The sequence below is a fragment of the Henckelia pumila genome, chromosome 1, assembly GCF_033568475.1.
Source record: "Henckelia pumila isolate YLH828 chromosome 1, ASM3356847v2, whole genome shotgun sequence".
Classification (NCBI taxonomy): Eukaryota; Viridiplantae; Streptophyta; class Magnoliopsida; order Lamiales; family Gesneriaceae; genus Henckelia; species Henckelia pumila.
This window is the reverse complement of record NC_133120.1, coordinates 55,154,467-55,162,021: the sequence shown is the minus strand read 5'-3', so window position 1 is coordinate 55,162,021 and position 7,555 is coordinate 55,154,467. Positions and strand designations below refer to the sequence as shown.

The window sequence follows — 7,555 nt, the reverse complement described above, 5'->3', positions numbered from 1 at the left end:
CGCAAAAACTTCTGATAAACTTTCTAGTGCAGTCTATCAGAGGGATTAAACTTCTGTTCGTGGACCTGATTGAAGAATTGTTCGTTCATCAGTTCCTAGGATATACAACAAGAGCAGTTTAATCTGTTGGTGTCCATAATCTCGTTTCGAGATTTTAAGGTAAAATTTATATTGTTTAAATTTTATATTATCAATTTTAATCGTAGGAATTTGATACCCATAGGGAATCGTTCCATATAAAAATTTAAAACTTGCGCTGCACCAGGTATCACTTTCTTTTTCGATCCGGAGAACGACCGTGTTCCAACAAGACACTATTGATGAATATGAATTTTTAATCAAAACACGCACACACTATTTTTCTTTGTATTAAGCTAATTGTGAGTGTGTCGTTACCTTCTTTTTGATCCCCTTGCTACCTTAAGAAGTCCTTTTGATATATGAATGTATGGATTGAATTTGGAAGAAGGCCCTTGGAACATGAGTTGAAGAGATTATAAGCTTATGCGGTGAACTAGTTTATTTATAAACTTTTATGTGTTAGTAGGTTTGATGAGATTGGATTTTAAAAATTTGTTTTCTTGCAGAGGCCATAGCTCCATAGTAGTTCTTGATTCTTGTTGTGTGTTTGTGTAGTCTTGCTCGAGGGCGAGCAAGGTTTAAGTTTGGGGGTGTTGATAAGTGTGTTTAGTATGCATTAGTTTATAGCATTTCATGTTTAGTTTGCATGCATTTAAGTGATTTTCGTAAGTTTTGTTAGCATTTTATGTTATGTGTTTGATTTGGATTCACCTGGTTGAATTTTGTAGGAAAAATAATGAAAATTTGGGATTTCTGTGCGTCCAAGCCGCGCGCGCGCGAGAAAGAGTCTCGCGCGTGCGCAGAAGGAAAAGTCAGAGGTTTCCAGGGCGAGGCGCGCGCGGGCGAGCTCATGTCCCGCGCGCGCGCCGAAGAAATTTCCAGAGAATCTCGAGAGAAGTCGCGCGCGCGCGAGCTCTTTCCTCGCACACGCGCGAGGCATTTGAAGTCACTGTTCGTTTAAGCTGCGCGCGCGCGAGACTGCTTAGGCGCGCCCGCGCGTGTCCGTGACCTAGTTTTCAAATTTAATATTATTTTGAAGGAATTTTATTGGGCGCGGTCATATATATAGAATTTGGATGCCTTTGTTAAGGACTTTTGGATCTTTTTGGAGTACGGGAAAAGCTTGCGGCGGCTAGGGAGCAAAGTTCTTCAGATTTTCTTTTATTCTAGTATTTTTTTACTTTATGTTTTAAAACTTGGATTATTGAATCATGTTTATTAGTGAGTAGTTTCTTCTTTCGATCAAGGCCACGTGATTGGGCCAGACAGTTTATGTAAAAAACTTGGTTTATTTATTTGAGATTTTCAGACTTAATTGAGTTTATTGATTATCAAATTTATCTTCGTCTTACAAATTTCTTGGCCAGTTATTTGTTTGCTTGTTAATCGATTCCAAGTCGACAGAGGAGGTTTCGAATTCGATCACTTTTATTTTCAACATAGTGTAAAACTGACTAGAAATAGAATTCGGTTTTATTATGCGGTTTAGGGGTTAACTGAATTTTCACAGTGATTATGCATTCAAATTTGATTAGAATTACGAAAGATTAGTTCATCAAGATTTGAATAGGTTTGATTGTTCTAGAAATATCCCTTCGAACAAATTAGGAAAATTCCCGTGAATTATGATTAAGTCTGATATCTTAGATCGATTGCTTGTTGCATGAATTGTCTAGTACCTACGTGTGTCCTTGATCGAATTTTTCCAAAATTTTACGTAATTTAAAGTTTCCAACTGCGTTATAATTTGCGTTCTAATTAATTTGATATTATTTCAATTTTATTATTTTTATCTAAAATCTGAAATCATCTTTATTCATTAGTCTAGATTAAGTAGAGATAAATAGATTTTGGTAATCATATTTTTACAGTCCCTGTGGGTTCGACATCTGGACCTTAGTCCACTTTATTATAATTTGACCTGGTTCACTTGCCAGTAGAATTTATTCATACCGAAAAAAGCCGGTCAGTTACCCAGATATGATACCCGTTCATTACATTGCATGCATCATATTTGTATGTCTACCCATACTAGCGTACTGAGCGTTTTATGTTTACATCCAATTATTTTTTGTTGTCTGGAAACCCCATTCAATGGGACAGTTGCAGGTAGTTCTCCCGGAGTTTTGGAGATTAGGTGATGACCAAGACAGGATAGCAGGGTTAGCCACTGGATTTTGTCTTTCTTGTATTAAGTTAATTCAATTAGGTTGTATAAATTTGGATTTAATTATCGGTTGTATTTCTTCCAGCTCTTTATTTTATATTAATTCCGTAGTTACTCTGATTATGTTATTTATTATTTAATTTCATGCCTAAATTTTTGATTAGTAGGTGATCACAGTACGGGTCACTACAGATGGTTCAATCGAATCCATCCACGAACTCTCTTCTCCTTCCTCAGATTTTTCTTTGGGTCAGAATCAGCTTGCACCTCCTCCTCCTCCGTTATCACGACCTCCTTCTCCCCTGCTTCAACTATTCTTTTCTTCTTTTTTTTGTGGTTTTTGGGCAGCCAACGATTTCTGCACAACTGCCTCGACCAGTGCTTCAAGTTGTCCAGCGAAAATGATGAGATTTTACTGGGACATTCACTACAAGAAAAATGCAAAACGACAACGGATTTTATCCGTTGTCGTAGGGGGGATAAAACCGTTGTAATTGTAGGCGTTGTAAAAAGCATGCCCTACGACAATGGTTTATATCCGTTGTCTTTGGTAGTATACCACAACGGTTTTGCAACAGTTTATACCCGTTGTCGTATGTCTCCAAATACAACGGTTCTGCAACAGTGTAAATCCGTTGTCTTTTGTGTAAGACAACGGTTTTGCAACAGTGTAAATCCGTTGTTGTTTGTGGCTTACGACAACAGTTTTGCAACAGTGTAAATCCGTTGTGTTTTGTTGTTTACGACAACGGTTTTGCAATTGTGTATATCAGTTGTCTTTGGAGTCGTTTTGCAACATGTTAAATTTGTTTTCGTTTACTGGAACAAAAAATTTTATATTATCCGACCACATGTTAAAACTGTTGTCTTTAATGAATCTTCATACGAACTATAATATAAATAAAGAAACCAATATAAAATAAAATATTTACTACATTCAATCCATGAAAATGTTATCTTCAAGTTCCAAAAGAGTTACACACATCTAATTTGGAAGATAATGCCATGTAATCGAAACTCAAAATATCCCAGCTAATAAGATAATGTAACGAAAGTAGTAGTTCCAAAGGATAGTAATATCAAAACATAAATCACATGTTCTTGATAACGATGTTCACGACATGACTTATACGCATTACCAAGGCGATCTGAAACACAACTCAATCCTTCTTGCATCAAAACCCTTATGCATTACTCCCGGGTTTCCTACAAGAAAAAACATTTTTAATTCAAAATTTGTGAGAATGCAGAAGAGACCATCTTTACAAATTATCAACACAAACTTAGACCAATTTAAAAACATGGAATCCAATCACAAATAGCAAAATAATATCTCGCTTGCTATGGGAAAAAAAGAAAAGAAAAAAACTCAGCAACTCCAAAGGGAAGGGCAATGCACATCAAGAGGATTTATTCAACTCATTTAGCATTTGTGATAAACAACTGTCATTCGCCAATTGCTCGGAAAGCATCACAACAATCTTTCTTAGTTGTATTAACAATTTTGAATATAAGTTTGAACATCAACAATTGATTTCTCAAAGATAAAAGAAAGCAATCACAAGAATATGAAAAAGACTTGAAACAGGAATTTATCACATCAAGGTTCCTATCATCAATATCACATAGCATACAGAAAGAAAATGATAAGCACAAAACACGTGCAACACATGGTTTGAATGAGGCAAAATATAAAATGCCAAGTAGATAGATCAACTGCCGCCACAAGAAAGACTCCTAAAATAATACCTCATTGTACCAAATATATTAATCAAAATAAACTTTACATAAAAAAAAACTCAAGTTTTAAAGTTGTATATTCCTTTTACTCGTTTACTACTTTAATATGTTGCATTTAGGAAATAATAATAATAATTTAATATTAAAAATTGATGCACTACTGTACATCAAAGCTAGAAATGATCTATTCTACTAATTCTTAGGTACCGCATGCGTCGCGACACCAATAAGAGAAACATCAATAACACAACTTAATATGCAGTCCTACATACATACATACATACATACATATATGTATATTATTCTAATTCCAAATATTCTGTCTATTTTCCGTATTTAATATTGATTTATCTATTTTTTATCAATATAATCTCATAATATAAACGTTGTCAATGAATCCATATTTTTAATTCACTAATTTTCACTTCTGCTTTTAGTGATTTTTACTCTATTCTAACGTAACATCGAAAAACTAACATAGTAAGCTAGCCTAAAGGTAGTGAACTCCAAATTTATTTTACTCGAAAATTATAACAATATGCAATGATAATATGATTTTCAGAAAGTCACGCATATAAAGTACAACTCTTTAGAGAACCATCATTAATCACCAACACTTTATGTGCAGGGAACTTAAAAAAAGAACAAGACTAACCCTTCACATTGTAGATCCCCGGGCCTGGAACTATCTTCTCCCGTGGATTTCCTGATTGTCTCTCAACCAATTGGTCTTTTGCAATTTGCAAGTCCCGGCACTCAGCAGAGCAAAATGCACAAAGGTTGCTGAATCCAATTGAACACATATTGGGCAATTCTAATGCGTAGAAATATATATAATCTAGAGGATCTTGGTCGGACAGTTTTGTACATGACATTCATAATAAGAGGTGCATTAATAAAGCAGAAAAGTAAAAAGATTGAATCCCTTTATAGTGCCAACAAATTGATTCATCAAGTTTCTGCGGAGATGCTGGATTAGACAAAATGGGATTTTATATCTTTGATCAAATGATGACAAGACAAAGATAGATTATTTTCAAGTTGAAAACTTTTGAACACCATATTGGACCACCTAAATCCTGATGAAGAAATAAAAATCAGGATATATTCTTGGAGGGCAAATAGCATATAACATATAAACTGAATGATCTTTCACGATCCTCTGCTTTTAAAAATCAGGCGTAAAGCCCCCGCAAAAGGGGTAATGTAAATAAATATTCCTCTTTTTTTAGAACATGTGATTTTAAAAGGCTATGAATTTTACATAGGGGAGACCAAGTTAATTGACTTATAAGATGATAAATTCCTTAGTAATCGGGAAGCAATAAAATAGGAAGATCAAAAAATGGATAAACAAAGTATACAACAGCGAGAGCAAAAAATGTATCTCTAAAAAAGTTGAAGCATAAAAAAAAAAAAACAGAAACAAAAAAGTACAGTTCCATGATCTTTTCATACTATTCAGAGTTAGAAATAAATCATCAATCATCAATTACACACATTCCCTAGCAAGTTCCCTTTACCTATACATGAAGAGACTTGGCAAGGTTTTCGTTTTAATTTATTTTTTCTCTAATAGTTTAATAAGCACTAGTCACTACCAATTTAAATCACTCAGGATCCTTAGATGAAATTAATTGATAGAATGAGCTTCACAATCAACAATTTTTTGAGGCGTAACTAAAGATTTAGGGAACTAATACCAGAGGTAGCATAGCCATAACTAGGCACCAGCCAATGGACTGACTTATGCATCAAAAACCATTCTCTCTAATATCACAAATCAAACCCAAAATGTTCATAATTGCCTTTAAACCATAACCTGCCAAGAACAAAAAAATTCATCACCCCACTTGCATGCTGATAAAACTCAACACATACGATTGATTAACATTACTTTCTATCAACAGTTGACACTGGAACATAAGACCTCCGTGAAAGACATGTAGGATTGCAAGTAATTATATGATCAAATAGAGATCAGCCATATGGTGTTTGTAAAATAGAATAAAACCGCACAAGCACAGAATCATAGCAGCAAAGATCGTTAAGATCACTCCACCAGACTACCAAAACACATAAAAAATCATTAAATAACTGAAAAAACTCTCTAGGATGAGTAGCACTACATTTTACTTGCATGAACAGATGGCACTGAAACAAGAAATACAATAGCACCACGACCTCTCAAACAAATCCAAGTCTAAACTCGTAATAAATGTCTGGAATCAATTCTCACAGATCAACCATTTTTCTCTCAAAATTCAAAGCAGTAACAGTCCAATGAAAACTCATAATCAAGCCCAGCTGGAAAAAAATTTATTTGACATTCTTCCGCAAAGAACAGTACATACGCACACATGCTTGAGATATAAAAAACAGCAAGAACGTGAACAAAACCACAAACTCTGCCAAAAAACGATAGAATCGCGTAAAGCACATCCAAACCCCACAAAAAACCATCAAGCACATTATTAATTCCAAACAAACAACTAACAAGAAAATCATAAGACCAATTGCTGACCCGTTGATGCAGCTCTAAACTAAGGCCCTAAACCCCTGCAGACACAACCAAAACAACAAGATTCAGAAGCGTAAAAATAATTAAATCTGCAGCATAAGTAACGTTATTTGAAAGAAATTAGAAAATAAAAATTCATACTCCTTCGAGAAAAATAATAAAATAAAAATAGAAACCATACCGCCGCGGCTGGCGGGTGGTGTCGAAATCTCTATAGGTCTTGAAAAATTGAGGTAAATAAAAGGAAAATCGGAGCAAAGATTAGGAGAAGACAGACCTCAAGAAGGAACCCAAAAAAAGAACAGAAAACATACGTATTCAATATTTAACCCCTTTTCTCTACCCATTCACCGAAAGCCCAAACAACAGTAAACGTAGACCTCAGCATCTAATAAAAGACCACGAAGCAAAAAAACGAAGCAAGAGAACGAGAAGAAACAAAACTTACACAGTGATGGTCGCGACAGTGCAGTTTCGATCCAAGCTGTAAACTCGAGATTGAAGTCACGATTGGAGTTTTTAAGGCTTGGGCTAGCTGAAAGAAGGTCAGACGACCAGTTTCTGGCGATCGATCGGCGTCTAGGGCGCCGGAAATGAGCTGGATTGAAGGGGCGACGGGTTGGGGCTAGGGATTGGGTTTCTTTTTTTTTTTTCCATTGTTTCTTCTCTTAAACCACTCAAGCGTGTAGTAGGTTATTATATAGGTGTAAATTTTTTTAAAAAATAAAAACAAATAAAAAATATCAACGACAACGGATTACAAAATGTATTGTCATAGACGCCAAAAAGAACGCACATTGACAACGGTTAATTAAAACCGTTGTCATAGGTTAAAAAAACCCGCTCATAAACAACGGTTTTTTAAAACCGTTGTCTTTGACATATATACGACAACGGTTTTTTAAAAACCGTTGTCGTTTTTAATTAAAATACGACCAACGACAACGGTTTTTGTAAAAACCGTTGTTAAAAATCAAAAGACAACAGTTTAGATATAAAACCGTTGTCTTTTTAGTGTGGTTAATTAACATATTTGTTGTAGTGAT

At 34.8% G+C, this 7,555-nt stretch overlaps 1 long non-coding RNA gene across 1 annotated transcript; it reads right to left on the bottom strand.

Annotated features, from left to right (window-relative positions):
* Window positions 1-3,363: 3,363 nt before the first annotated feature.
* LOC140877289 (uncharacterized) lies at window positions 3,364-7,152 on the bottom strand. The gene is made up of 5 exons (XR_012149266.1): window positions 6,958-7,152; window positions 6,513-6,547; window positions 5,692-5,810; window positions 4,644-4,771; window positions 3,364-3,454 (listed from the first exon to the last, which is right to left on the bottom strand). It is a non-coding gene; the product is annotated as an uncharacterized lncRNA (long non-coding RNA).
* Window positions 7,153-7,555: the final 403 nt, after the last annotated feature.